Raw genomic sequence first — 15,102 nt, 5'->3', positions numbered from 1 at the left:
TACGCCCACCATCCGTAATTCTTTAAAAACTCAATTTCTAGGAGACAGTGTTGCACAGAGAGAGTCCGAATTTCACAGGAGAGTGGTGGAGGTGGACAAAGTGATGTGAAGGATTTGACATCAGGATGAATATTTAATCAAAAGGTTAAAGAACATCTGAAAGAACACTTGGCTCTTTTGCTTTAAATACCTTTATCAGTACACGTAGCAGTTGCAGATTATTCAAAAAGCTATTAGGAACTGTACATGTCTAAAATCTCTCTACTTTTAACTTGTAGCATTGTGTTGCGATTAATACGCGTTCAATTCATTGTGTCTCTGTCAGACTGACTGTCCGCTGATTGTCAGAGATGTTAGAGGGACGGTTTGGATATTTTGAAGTGGGGATGTATAAGCTACTTCTCCATAGTCAACGTATTAGCTACCGTAGATGGCAGTCGCCGTTTGGAGAGGCAGACAGGAGCACCAACACAGAAGCTAAGCAACGTCCTGCTGTGAACAGGGACGGCAGCTGAACGTGTTTTAGACACCTACAAAAGTAGTTTCAGTGTTCACTATATTTAGAATATTTTCACCACTTTACCTTGCTGTCCTTTTCCAACAGGGAACTAAAGCTCTTATCTAAGCTCCCGTCAAAGCCACCAGACTCCTTTGAAAAAAAGTAATTTTACCTCACTGAAACAAGGGAGTTTCTGGTCGATCGCTGCCTCGATTGGTTAGTGTTATTGTGTGACGTTTGGGTTTAAAAAGGGTTAGGAAAAGACAAAACTAGCACACAAACTAATTGACCGAGGCAGCAGGAGACCAGCAACTCCAGTGTTGTGTGAGGTAAAATGACTGTTTTTGTCAAAGGAGTCCAGCGTCTTTCAAGAGAGATAACGCCTTCAGTTCCCAGCATAAAGGGCTGTCTGACAGCAATGTAAAGCGATGAAAATATTCTAAATATAGCTTACACTGATATACACAAATATATATATTTGAATTTAAGATAATCCTATAAATGTCTCATTGCACTGTAGAACCCTGCACCTAAACATCAAGTGAAATGTTGCCATTTAAATAGAATTTCTTTTTTATTTTCTTGAAGCTATACCAGTCACTTTCACTTTTAGAGTTATACGTAGCATTGTAATTATTAATCATTTATGATGGGCTGGTTCTTGTTTCTGGGCAAAATTTATTTTACAGTAGACATCATTTGGTTGCACTTTAGGACAAGAGCAATGTTTCAAAAATATTTCTCTTCTGCCCACACGTGTGCTGGATTGGTTTCAGTCCCCTGAGAAAGAATGAATAAGCTGCAGTGAAGAAAATGAATGAACCAGTAAATTCATCACATCAAGAACAATATGTAGGGTATGTTATGTAAGGAACACCCACAAGTATGTGATTTATTTGATGACATATGTCTCCAGGGTGATGGTTGTGTGCTCTGCCAATGAAGGAAATCACTATAATATCCCTGTAATCAGAGGCTCGGAGTCCAACAGGTTCAGGTTCCAGGACTCTCTGGCCTGTCGAATTCAACCGGGAACATTTCTGTGAAACAAATTTTGATCTGGAAGCTCTGGAAGCCGTGTTTCTTTCTATTTCATCGGTTTACTGCTGAAATATGTCTAAGGAGAAAAGAAACAATTCATTTCACAAGGGCATATCCTCAGAAGTGAACCATCACCTTATCGTGGTGGAGAGGTTTGTGTGTCTCTGTGAACCTGAGGGCTGTGTTGTCTGGAGCTTTGTGCTCCTGGTAGGGTCTCCCAAGGCAAAGTGGTCTCAGGTGAGGGGCCAGACAAAGAATGGTTCAAAAACCCCAATGAATAAGCTAGACAGAGATGGAGTGACCCTGCCCGGAGGAAGCCCGGGGCCCCCGTCTGGAGCCAGGCCCAGACGGCGGGCTCGTCGGCGAGCGCCTGGTGGCCGGGTTTGCCACGGAGCCCGGCCGGGCACAGCCCGAACAAGCTACGTGGCTCCCATCCCATGGGCCCACCACCTGTGGGAGGAACCGTTGGGGTCGGGTGCGATGCCACATGGGTGGCAGTGAAGGTCAGGGGCTTCGACGGACCAGACCCGGGCGGCAGACGCTGGCTCTGGGGACGTGGAACGTCACCTCTCTGTGGGGGAAGGAGCCGGAACTGGTGCGGGAGGTGGAGCGCTACCGGTTAGATCTGGTGGGGCTTACCTCTACGCACAGTCTTGGTTCTGGAACCATACTCCTGGATAGGGGTTGGACTCTTTTCTTCTCCGGAGTTGCCCAGGGTGTGAGGCGCCGGGCGGGTGTGGGGATACTCACAAGCCCCCGGCTGAGCGCCGCTGTGTGTTGGAGTTTACCCCGGTGGACGAGAGGGTCGCCTCCCTACGCCTGTGGGTTGTTGGGGGGAAAACTCTGACTGTTGTTTGTGCATATGCACCTAACAGGAGTTCGGAGTATTCGGCCTTCTTGGAGACCTTGACTGGAGTCCTGCATGGGGCTCCAGTGGGGGACTCCATTGTTCTGCTGGGGGACTTCAACGCACACATGGGCAATGATGGAGACACCTGGAGAGGTGTGATTGGGAGGAACGGCCTCCCTGATCTAAACCAGAGTGGTTGTTTGTTGTTGGACTTCTGTGCTAGTCATGGATTGTCTATAACGAACACCATGTTCGAACATAGGGATGCTCATAAGTGTACCTGGTACCAGAGCACCCTAGGCCGAAGGTCAATGATCGATTTCATAATCGTTTCATCTGATCTGAGGCCGTATGTTTTGGACACTCGGGTGAAGAGAGGGGCAGAGCTGTCAACCGATCACCATCTGGTGGTGAGTTGGGTCAGAGGGTGGGGGAAGACTCTGGACAGACCTGGTAAGCCCAAACGTGTAGTGCGGGTAAATTGGGAACGTCTGGAGGAGGCCCCTGTCCGACAGACTTTCAACTCACACCTCCGGCGGAGCTTTTCGTGTATCCCTGTGGAGGCTGGGGGCATTGAACCAGAGTGGACAATGTTCAAAGTTTCCATTGCTGAAGCTGCGGCGAGGAGCTGTGGTCTTAGGGTCTTAGGTGCCTCAAGGGGCGGTAACCCACGAACACCGTGGTGGACACCGGTGGTCAGGGAAGCCGTCCGACTGAAGAAGGAGTCTTTCCGGGATATGTTATCCCGGAGGACTCCGCCGTGAAAGAGGCAAAGCAGCGGGTGTGGGAGAAGTTTGGAGAAGACATGGAGAAGGACTTTCGGTCGGCACCAAAGTGCTTCTGGAAAACTGTTCGCCACCTCAGGAGGGGAAGGGGGAACCATCCAAGCTGTGTACAGTAAGGATGGGACACTGTTGACCTCAACTGAGGAGGTAATAGGGCGGTGGAAGGAGCACTTTGAGGAACTCCTGAATCCGACTAATACGCCCTCTATGTTAGAGGCAGAGCTGGAGGATAATGGGGGATTGTCGTCGATTTCCCAGGCGGAAGTCACTGATGTAGTCAAACAACTACACAGTGGCAAAGCCCGGGATTGATGAGATCCGTCCAGAAATGCTCAAGGCTCTGGGTGTGGAGGGGCTGTCCTGGTTGACACGCCTCTTCAACATTGCGTGGAAGTCTGGGATGGTGCCAAAGGAGTGGCAGACTGGGGTGGTGGTTCCCCTTTTTAAAAGGGGGACCAGAGGGTGTGCCAATTATAGGGGTATCACACTTCTCAGCCTCCCTGGTAAAGTCTACTCCAGGTGCTGGAAAGGAGGGTTCGGCCGATAGTCGAACCTCGGGTTGAGGAGGAACAATGCGGATTCCGTCCTGGTCGTGGAACAACGGACCAGCTCTTCACTCGCAAGGATCCTGGAGGGAGCCTGGGAGTATGCCCAACCGGTCTACATGTGTTTTGTGGATTTGGAGAAGGCGTATGACCGGGTCCCCCGGGAGATACTGTGGGAGGTGCTGCGGGAGTATGGGGTGAGGGGGTCTCTACTCAGGGCCATCCAATCTCTGTATGACCAAAGTGAGAGCTGTGTCCGGGTTCTCGGTAGTAAGTCGGACTCGTTTCAGGTGAGGGTTGGCCTCCGCCAGGGCTGCGCTTTTTCACCAATCCTGTTTGTAATATTTACAGTATGGACAGGATATCGAGGCGTAGTCGGGGTGGGGAGGGGTTTGGTGGGCTGGGGATCTCATCGCTGCTCTTTGCAGATGATGTGGTCCTGATGGCATCATCGGCCTGCGACCATGGTTCTCAGCAGGAAACCGATGGAATGCCTTCTCCAGGTAGGGAATGAGTCCTTACCCCAAGTGAAGGAGTTCAAGTACCTTGGGGTTTTGTTCGCGAGTGAGGGGACAATGGAGCGGGAGATTGGTCGGAGAATCGGCGCAGTGGGTGCGGTATTGCATTCAATCTATCGAACCGTTGTGACGAAAAGAGAGCTTAGCCAGAAGGCAAAGCTCTCGATCTACCGGTCAGTTTTCGTTCCTACCCTCAAGGCTGGGTCATGACCGAAAGAACGAGATCCAGGGTACAAGCGGCCGAAATGGGTTTCCTCAGGAGGGTGGCTGGCGTCTCCCTTAGAGATAGGGTGAGAAGCTCAGTCATCCGTGAGGAGCTCGGAGTAGAGCCGCTGCTCTTTTGCGTCGAAAGGAGCCAGTTGAGGTGGTTTGGGCATCTGGTAAGGATGCCCTCTGGGCGCCTCCCTAGGGAGGTGTTCCAGGCACGTCCAGCTGGGAGGAGGCCTCGGGGAAGACCCAGGACTAGGTGGAGGGATTATATCTCCAACCTGGCCTGGGAACGCCTCGATCCCCAGTCGGAGCTGGTTAATGTTGCTCGGGAAAGGGAAGTTTGGGGTCCCCTGCTGGAGCTGCTCCCCCCGCGACCCGACACCGGATAAGCGGACGAAGATGGATGGATGGATGGATATCCTCAGAAGTGCACTTCCACAGCTTGATGCTCTGACAGGAAGTATTTCCTAAAAGTGTTCTATTGAAAAAAAAAGAAATCTGAAGTATCTGTATCTGGAGTATACAGCATACTTGTAATGGAGAAAACCTCATAACTTTATATGGCCACTGAGATTAATATGCAATCCAAATCCAAGAATTAACAGCACAAACTCCAGGAAAACAATATTTTAATATAGATAAGAAAGTCTTGAATGTAACATTCATTTACAAAAGCATTGGTATTTAGTTAGTCCACAAACAGCCCAGTTCCATCAATAAGATTGAACTGTTTTTGCTTTTTTAGTCTCCTAGCTGAACAATCACTTTTACTGATCAATAGAAATAGTGTTTAAACCTTGATATAACCTATTGCGCATAAACTTACATACATAAAACATAAACGTGCATGGTGCCTGGGTGCATTTATGCATATCAGTTAATTGTATTAGTCAGCACGTTGTTATAAAATAAGACTTTATTGATCTTGGCTTCCAGCAGCACAGAGACAAACTAAGAGGTAAGAACACACATAAAAGACTCAAATGGACTAAAATAAGAGATTAAAGATACAGAGACGTGCCATTAAAAAAATCTATATACTATATATACACATCACAATACTAATATCAGTAAAATGTGAAAATATTTGTGCAAAAGAAGTCTAATAGTGCAACTCTGGCAGCTATGAAGTGTCATAGATTTACAGTATATAAAGCATAAATGTATAGGTAGGAATAAGAAGTACTAAATACATAATAATATAAAATAAATCATGTCATATATTATATATGTGCAGTATACAGTAATAATACAATACTATGAAGTATATAATACAAAATTGAAGAGAAATGGCATATAATGTCATAATATAAAAGCATAATGCAGTGCTAGTAGCCTATCCTGGCCTGAGACTATAGTAGTGACATGAGTTATATAATGCAACATGAAACAAAATACTTAGATATGTTACTACTTCTATTATTACTACTCCCACAGTAAATATATGTATAACTGAACCCTATGCATGGTCTCTTCTCTTGTCTTCAAAAATAAATCCACATCCTGCACGTGATCTAGAAGAGTCTGTTGTTGGTGTTGTGCTCTCCTGTCCTGTATGGAGTTACATACACAGCTGCAGAAGCTGGTAATTGTGTCATCGAATTCTCAGATGACGCAGCTATCTCGGGCTTAATGCACAAGAATAGCACCATATCAGTATAAAGGAAGAGTAGTGAAATGGTGTGATAAGATCAACCATCTCCCAAAGGTCCAAAGGTAAAAGCCTGCAGTTATCCATCATGAATCAATCACTCACTTCGGTCCTTAAAGGAAACTTGGAGTGTACATTGAGATATTTTGTTCCTGATCTCAGTAAAGACTTCTTACCAAGGCAGTTCACATTCCTGAAGAGCATCATAAGTTTTAGTATTTTGACCCGGGTTGGTGACCTTCCTGTGCAGCTAAAAGCCTAAATACTTTGAAGCAGACAGTCTGGAAGATTACAGGAGCAGAGCAACACCTTGCATGAGTAGGATGTTTTATAACATGCTGGTAAAAGTGACTCTGACCAAGCTCATATTCTGCACCCAAAATACCCCTTTTCTTTCCATTAGGCTCTGGTATAGTCCATATTGGTTAAAATAATAGTTACTGCCATCCAAGCAGAGAAAATAAAGATCATATTATATGGGGTAGTGCAGTATGATGACGCACAATGTGTCCTGACTGCAGTGGACTGTATGTAAACTGTCAGAGTACTTGTATACTGTATGTATTTATTTATCCAATGTAATTGCTCTGTGGGGAGACAACGATAAGTAAATAATTACCTACACTATATGGCCAAACTTATGGAGACACCCCTGCATATACACTTTTGTGCACTTTTCTGGGGCTGTTTGTCATGTTTGGGCACGGAAGGGAAATCTCCGATTTGTGGCAACAGTTTGTGTTTGTGTGCCCATTTCTTGTTTCAACATGAAAATGTCCCTGTGCACAAAGCCAGCTCCTTAAAAAATATATTTTCCCAGTTTGGTGTGGAAAAACTTGACTGGCCTGCACAGACTGGAACACAGACTGAGAGCCAGAACTGATCACCCAATATCAGTGTTGGACCTCAATAACACTCTTGTTAATAAATAAATGGGAACACATGTTTGCAGCAGGTTCAACATCCGATGGAAAGACTTGCCAGAAGAGTGGATCTTGTTACAGCAGCAGATTAATGTCCAGGATTTTTAAATCGCATATGGATGTGCAAATGCTTCCACATTCACATATTGTTTTTGCCATGTACTGTAAACATGGTTAAGATAATCTTCCATAGGTTACACTGAATTTAACAGTGCAATTATTCATGTTAATGTAGGAAGATGTCAAGTGTAGACAATATGAGTGGCTGTAAAGGATTTCAAGTTTTGGAAAGATAATTTGGAGTATAAATTAAACATATTTGAATATTAGAACAACAAAAAAAAGAAAAAATGAAAACAATTGTTTGCAGTCACTAAGTACATGCCATCTAATTATAAGATACCAAATACAATAAAAAATATACAATAATAAAATACCCAGCTGGGACACCTTAGTATATGTGCAAGATCATTTTCAATGTTCAGAAATAAAGATATTTATACAAAAAACTTTTTTTTTTACAGACAAAGTAACAAAGTAAAGGATGAAAGACAAGGATTTAAACTAAATGAACTAAAGAGACATCAGCGAAACGATCGTATCTCATTATTTAGCAAAGGAGGTTATGTGCGCCACAAAAATGGGGCATTGACCAAAATTAGGGCCAAGGCCATAAAAGACTGAGGAGTCAAATATAGACCATTTTAAATCGTCTCTCCAGTCCCTGACACCTTGTGTAGTTTGCCAATTCTCGCCACATACAGACGCTGTTTCTTCACAGTCTGAAAAACAGAAGGTGTGAAGAGTTTTCATGTATAGAGGATATGGCCATTGGTGGAGCCATGTGGCTCTAAATGTAAGCTGTTGAACTGTTTGTGCCTCTCCTGTTGAGGACTCTGTTTCTGAGGTTGGCCATAATCTGAGGGGACAAATATCGAAATCAGAATATTAGATACATGAATCTTTTCTGCAGGTTGCTGAGAGATCCGTTGCCTTGGCTCGAGCTCCCTCTAAAATGCGGGGTGACTCAAGCATGCAGGAGACATAGATGTTCTCGTTAAAAGGAGAGACTGACGCTCCTATTCCCGCGACATCATCATCCTACACTAGTGGGGCTCCACGGTGTGCGATGTGATGCTCATTCCTGCAGAGTAGCAGCTACAGGAGGCGTGCTTGTCCCTGCCACAGGAGCACAGGAGGAGGACCGGAGCAGCGACCAGCAGGCTAATACCGAGCACCGGACACACCGTGAAACCGAGCGCTTTATTTCGGGTGCTCTTCACCCGCCTCCCACACTCCCGAGCGATGGCATTTAAGGATCGATCAACGGGAGCGCGTGAGTTATCCTCCTTATACAATCCGTGCAATGTCTTTTTAATGTGATGGATACAATGTGTGCTTAAGATACAGAGCAAACTGAATGTCAGACTGTCATTAATCGCAACAACAGCGTCGTTTTGAAACGAGTCCAACACACGGGAATGTAAGATTGAAGAGAAAAAAAAAAAAAAAAAAAAAGAAGCATCATCTGCTGTGTTTATTTATTGTACGCGCAATTTATTTGCAGTGGCCACAGCTGATGCATACATCTCCTTAAAGGAGACGCGTGGCGCTCGGCGCTTTGGCAACATCAGCATCCGACAGAGCGATGCCATGGCTGCAGGCAACCATCAACTTCAGCTCAGTGCTGATGGAAAAGCGGTCAGCGAAAGTAGCCGACATCTGTCGGCTAGTTGTTCTCTGGCATGGTTTTATCACCGCATGCTAGTATCCAAGTGGGAAAAAAGAAATAAAAAATTCGGGATACTCCTGTACAAATGTATCAGCTGGACTGTACAAAAACAATAATATATATATATATATATATATATATATATATATATATATATATATATATATATATATATATATATATATATATATATATATATTTGTTTTTCAACAAAACTTGGTTGGACTATGTTATCTAATATCTCCTGTAAAACAATAGGTTAATAGTGAAAGGAAAAAGGGGGTGCTCATAAAGCTGTTGGAACATTTTGTCTTGTAAGTACAAACACTGCACATCAGGCCAAATATCGATGCATACACACTCATCCTTTCTGCTTATATTAAAAAAAACTCTTGCATAATATAGATGTACTGAATATCTGAATGATGATGTTTTACATTATTGTAGAGGTAACAGCTCTCAAGGTAGCCTTTTATGAAGACATCGCAGCTGAACTGGCAGTGTAGATCACTCCCTGAACGTTAATGTGTCAAAAGTAATAGCAAGCCTATAAATACAAACATCCATTTCTGTATTGTTAAAACTTAAGATCTTGTGAGAATAGTTAGGAATGTTTGGCCAGTAGGGGCTTTTTTTTAATCTAAAATTGTGTCAAAATGTAATCTAAAACACAGAAAGTGAAGCTGGACTTTTTAAGGGAAAGGTGCTTGTGAACTGTTTGACCATTCTGTGGAGTACCTACAGTTTAGTATAATTTCAATGTTATAATACCAAAAATTGTATGAGTCTGATAAATAAAAATCTACAAACTCACTTACATAAAAAGCTGTGATGTCGAATTTCAACCTCGCCAAAGTCTGAACAAAACCATCCAGTAGATGTTGAGAGATTTGACTTGAACATTTGAGCTGCTGGTAGCACTAGATCAAGTCAGGGGTTCACAAGGACCATGGAAATCTGTACCAAATTTCATGGCAGTCTATCCAAAAGTTGTTGTCAAGACATTTCTGTGCAGAATTTGATGGCAATATTTCAGTCTGCACCACAGTGATGGACCACGGACAAGACTGCCATTCCTCCTCCACAGCACTAACATGGCTACAAACCATAATAATATAAGATGAGAGCAGTATTTCTGTCTTGGAGCTACAAACACCTAACCCGACGAGCCAGATGGAACCACCTGAGAAGCCTTAATTGGAAATTGTTTGGTAAAGTGCAGGCACAAAAAAATACCTTGCGGGTGATTCAATGAACCACCTGTCTATCACGTCCGCCTCACACACCTAAACCACGCCCGTAGCTGCCAGTAGCTCCTCACCGGATGCCGATTGGTGCGGTAAGCCGGTAGTTCAGACACAAACACATTACTTGAAGCCTGACAAGATGGATTTTGGTGTGATATGTGAGCCTGCGATTCTCGCGCGATCCTGTGATATCGCGAGAATCCAGCTGCTGTGCAAGGTAAACAAACACTCTACATGAGACTAAGGATAGATAAATGCAAGGTGAGACCAAAATTGGAGACATTGCTCGCCTTTCTCCTTTTATTGGAAGAGCATTTGAATTTAACTGCATTAAATATCATGACGAAGATGTTTCAGTTTATTATAGTAGCGAGTCTCATGTCCTGGCTTTATAACAAACACACAGGCTTTGTTTTGGTATGAAATGAGGTTTTGTTATTGTCCTCAAAGAAAGCTTGGAGTGGATTAAGATTGGACAGCGGCGTGGTGCTGAAATGCAACCGGGCCTATCCTCACTGGTGTCTCCCAGCTGACAGAAACACGGAGGGCGGATAAGCCTATGCTGATGACTTACTCATGCTGTTGGCATTCAGATCTCTGATTTAGGTCATAATTTCACATGCTCACACAGGCCTGATGATAACTAGCTCCATGCCAAAATCGGTCAGTCACAGTCTCTGCAGTGGCCTAATAGCGAGGTCAGTAGGTCACAAACTGCTTATCTTACTGGTCACTTGATTACCACCACTTCATTTTAAGTATTTAGCACCCCCCTTCTTGTCAGTTTCCAGGGTGTCCTGTCCAAATAAGCAAATTTAAGGAATTGAATGATGGCTTTAGCCTACCTACTAATCACCAATCACATATCCACTGTCATGGATCTGGGCTTGTTTTTCAGTGTTTCTTCCCTCGTTAATCATGCCCCACACTTTTAAATTGGATCCCAGCAAGCTCGTCCATGCTTGAAGCTGTTGTATCATGTACTTTGTTATCTGCAGATGAGTGCTGTTGATGCTGTTTTTCTGAAACATGATTCGCTGTTAAGTGAGGTTAGAGTATGCCAGTGATTTGATTCTCACGAGGAAATGGCCTTTCAGGCTGATTTTGTTTTGAGAATTATTAGATTATGACCAAGGACACTTTCCCTTATATCTTTTTACTTTGTTTGACGGCAACAAGACACTTTACAGGAGAATGTGTCACAGCTCCAACAGGTTGAAAACATCATCGTGGATAATTCATAATCAGAGACAAACCCGTCAAATGTTTGTTTGATTCAATTAGAGTACATGTGTCAAACTCAAGGCCCGCGGGCCAAATCCGGCCCTTCGCACATTCTGATCCGGCCCGCATAGCAATTTAGGTTCACAATAAATTTTGGCCCGCCTAGTTGTGCGCCAAACCAAAAACATGGGAAACTGTTTTTCAACTTGCAATTACGCGACACTCAAAGCAAAATCTGACTTTGAGACTCAGAGACACAGAAATTCCCACAGAAGCAGAGAGTTTGCATATTCAGGCTGTGAAAGAGGTTGTTGTGAGTCAGCTAGGTGGTAGCCTACTTAGAAAATGTAATCATTGTTTTGATCGATTTGATAAATTCTAGGATGGCTTTGGAACTTTTTTGCTCACTTTTTCAGGGCTTTATGTGGACCAAACTGTAAGTGAAAAGACTATATGATACATGCAATAATTGAGTCAAAGATATTTTACTTTTTCGATTAAATAAAAGCATGTCAACAAACTATACATGTCTGGCCCTTAGTGCGATTCTCTTTTTTTCCAGTGTGGCCTTTAGGGAAATTGAGTTTGACACCCCTGAATTAGAGCGTTCGCATTGTTCCAGCTGACCTTGCGGAGGGTTGTTCTGGAGTAACTCCTGCAAAGTGCCGAAAGAGGGTGCATTTCTGTGTGTATACGTTTGTGTTTGGGGTGGGAGGGGTTGTTAATGACGCATTCAGACCGAGAACATTGGCACCTTTGATTGAACAGAGGAAGTGTTTTAATTTTTTCTTCTGCTGAATGAATTAACTGAAGGAGCAAATGGGAATCACAGCCGAAACAGTTGCTATCAACATGACTCGTCCCATGTTGTGGATAATGCTGCTGAATCTAGGAAATCATATCCGTACATTAAACCATGTAGATCTTATTTAAAAGAACAAAATTGCACTCAAAATTGCACACTATTAGGCCTCATTCAAATCAATGTAATCTTACTAAATACCTTTTAACATTTTTACAAAAAGGAGGCATTTGCAAAGTGTTGCCTCAGCATTGCAAAGTCAAGAAAGGAGCAGATTATTAAGTTGATTTAAGAAAAGTTAGAGGCACATTTTGCATTGATTTCTGCAAATTGTAGATTCAATTCTGACAAACATTTAAATAGAACTCTGTTTTCCAGTTATTATCATTAGCAGTATTCTTCTCCCAAACACGTGGACGATTTCATTCAGTAATTTCCTACAAGGCTCAGGTTTTTGTTAATTTCGTATTTCCATCTCATAGATGAGTAAATAAAGTCAAATGCAAGAATGTATTGCATTTTCTGACTTTTTATATATAAATGCATATTATATAAATGCTTCAGTTTAGAGTCCAACCCGTCATCTCTCAGGACAGATTATAGCCTATAAGACCGACTCTCTGCAGCTGTGAGTCTTATACTAATAAAACCTCCAAAAGCATTATAAATCATTTATATAGCTGTTTTTTGATCTGTCAATACCATAGTTAAAGGGTAACTACTGTTTTTTTCAACCCTATTTTCCTATGGTTTTGTGTTTAAGTAACTGATGGGAACAACAATCTTTGACATTGGTCCAGTATTAAGAGAGATCGCTGCAGTCGGCAGTGGCAAAACAAGCTACAATGTAAGTTAAAGGGCAATTGTCCAGCTTGTATTTACCTTCACAAAAGTGCTCCTTTTGCCGCTGACAGGCTCAGATTAATATTCTAAGTGTTGGACAACATTATGGAAAGGATTAAGGAGGTCGACATTTCTGTTAAAGGGTAAGATCCTTTTTTTTTTTGCGAAATTGCGTTTGCTAAACCCACCAGACGTAGATGTAGACGTAGATGTAAATAAACAGTAATTTGAGCATCGTAGAATCCACTTCATTCAAAGTCGACAGAAACAAAATTAAACTATGAAAAGCCGTTTTGGGTTGTCCTTCCACTTTTCCAACCATCACAACTCTAGTTTTGATTGAAATAAACACATAGTTTACCGATTTACATGTGAAAATATGTAAATTATGTGCCTACATTACCCACAACGCAACTTGTTTTGCTAGTAGCTGCTAATGTAGCCTTGAGATTAGGAGTGGGCTACACAGGTCATGTAAATTCATGAGAGGTCCTCGTCATTAAATACATACATGTTGTTTTGAGCATTTTAACAAACGACGAATACTGTCATTTCTGTTGTGAGGACATTGTAATGAATCAGATTAATGTTCTTTATTGTCTGGACGTGCATTCTTTCTGCTATTGCCTTCCCTGAATCTGACCATCGTCTTTGACAGAAACGGAGAATCAGAGCTGTCAATTAGTTGAGAGCAATGCCATGTAACAACAAAACGCTTTTTACAAAACATAATTTAATCATGTTCTTTCGCTAAAAAGGTCCTTTTAGAGGGAGCTTTGACATAATAATACACTGAAACATTTCAAAACCCACAGAAAGATTGAAGCCAATCAATCAAACAAAAGGCAAACCAAAGATTCAGGCGAAGCAAATATGGTGCATTCCTATTATATTGTGAAACCTTGGCCTCGGCTTTTCAGCTCAGAACTGCTTGACTTAAGGGTTGTGTTTTTCAAACTGGCCTTCAAAGCAGGATTGGATTTGAAATACTAGCTCTGCTGAGGGTTTACTGGACATCAGGAAGGCCCAAACAGAGAGGAGAGAAGCAGTCTGTTTCCCTGATCATGATGGTTCCACAGTCCGGATCAGATGTTCTGGCAGATCCATCAGTGGTGTTAATGACTGGTCTCACCTGTGTCACAGGGGCGCAGGTTTAGCATAAATGAATAGACCTCTGATAAATCAGTATTGAATGATGAATCAGTATTGAACTATGAAAGTTTCATTTAAAGGGGGATGGCAGAGGCCTGTTGGTGAGAGAATGAAAAAAGTATTTATGATCCAACTAAACACTTCAAGTAACTTTTAAAATGTTTCTGAAACTTTGTAATTTTTCATCTAATGATCATAAATGACTTACAGCGAAAATAACTTTTATTGATACTTTTTCCTGGGTGCGATTTTTCCCGCAAAGTCACAAAATGATTTACGGCAGGTAGACCGGCTCTACAGAGCACACATTCTGACGGGTCACAGAATTTGGTTTAACGCCGGAAAATCCTGTGTTAGTGTATCCACCCAGGTGAAATGTAGTGGGATATTTCTTTATATAGGCCTAATTGTATTTTAATTTTAATTTGAGAAGTTATCTGTTGTAGTTATGGCTGATACTGGGGCAGGGCTATTACAGGAAAGAAGGAAACTAAACGAAGAACAACTCAAAGCTAAAAGGTAGAGTGACAGACGACGAATCTCGGTTGGGCTTTCAACAGATGGAGCCAATTGTAAATGATAAATATCCGACCCCGAATTGGCCCTTAGGTATGTAATATGTCTATTTTATACTTTACAATGAGAGACGTGGTTGTACGTAGTCATTAGCCTAAATTAAATGATGTCCCCCTTCCATTTAGTGCCTACTTGTGTATAAAGTTATTATTATTACGTCGGTTGCAATCTCTTAATGCTTTGGCTCGTGACACAGTGACAGTGATACCCGGTTTAGTTCACGAGACATCCAAAGTAGGCTAAGTTACCGTATGCAACACTTGAAATGCAAGATGCATCTGTAACGTATTCTCTTATTGTAGATGAATGAATTTCTGTCGGAGCAAAACATTCATCGCAACTATATGACCTCCCGGTAACACTAACTAAGTAATATACAGTGGGCAATACAGCACCGTAAAGAAAAGACCTTTACAACAGCAGGTGTGGTAAAAACACTACCGCTTTTGTCCAAAGGGGCTCCTAGAATCAAAACAAACTGAAAAATAGCCACTTTAAAGATTA

General features: G+C 42.5%; 1 protein-coding gene across 1 annotated transcript in view; it reads left to right on the top strand.

Annotated features, from left to right (window-relative positions):
• The first annotated feature begins 8,086 nt into the window (after positions 1-8,086).
• tbkbp1 (TBK1 binding protein 1) overlaps positions 8,087-15,102 on the top strand; it is a 59,003-nt gene continuing 51,987 nt past the window's right edge. Inside the window, exon 1 of the mRNA XM_028568029.1 lies at positions 8,087-8,358. The gene's annotated coding sequence lies outside the window, so the exon portion shown is untranslated. The remainder of the gene's footprint in view (positions 8,359-15,102) is intronic.

This window comes from Perca flavescens, chromosome 21 (assembly GCF_004354835.1).
Source record: "Perca flavescens isolate YP-PL-M2 chromosome 21, PFLA_1.0, whole genome shotgun sequence".
Taxonomy (NCBI): Eukaryota; Metazoa; Chordata; class Actinopteri; order Perciformes; family Percidae; genus Perca; species Perca flavescens.
The sequence above is the reverse complement of the archived record's forward strand: the minus strand, read 5'-3'. Positions and strand labels throughout refer to the sequence as shown.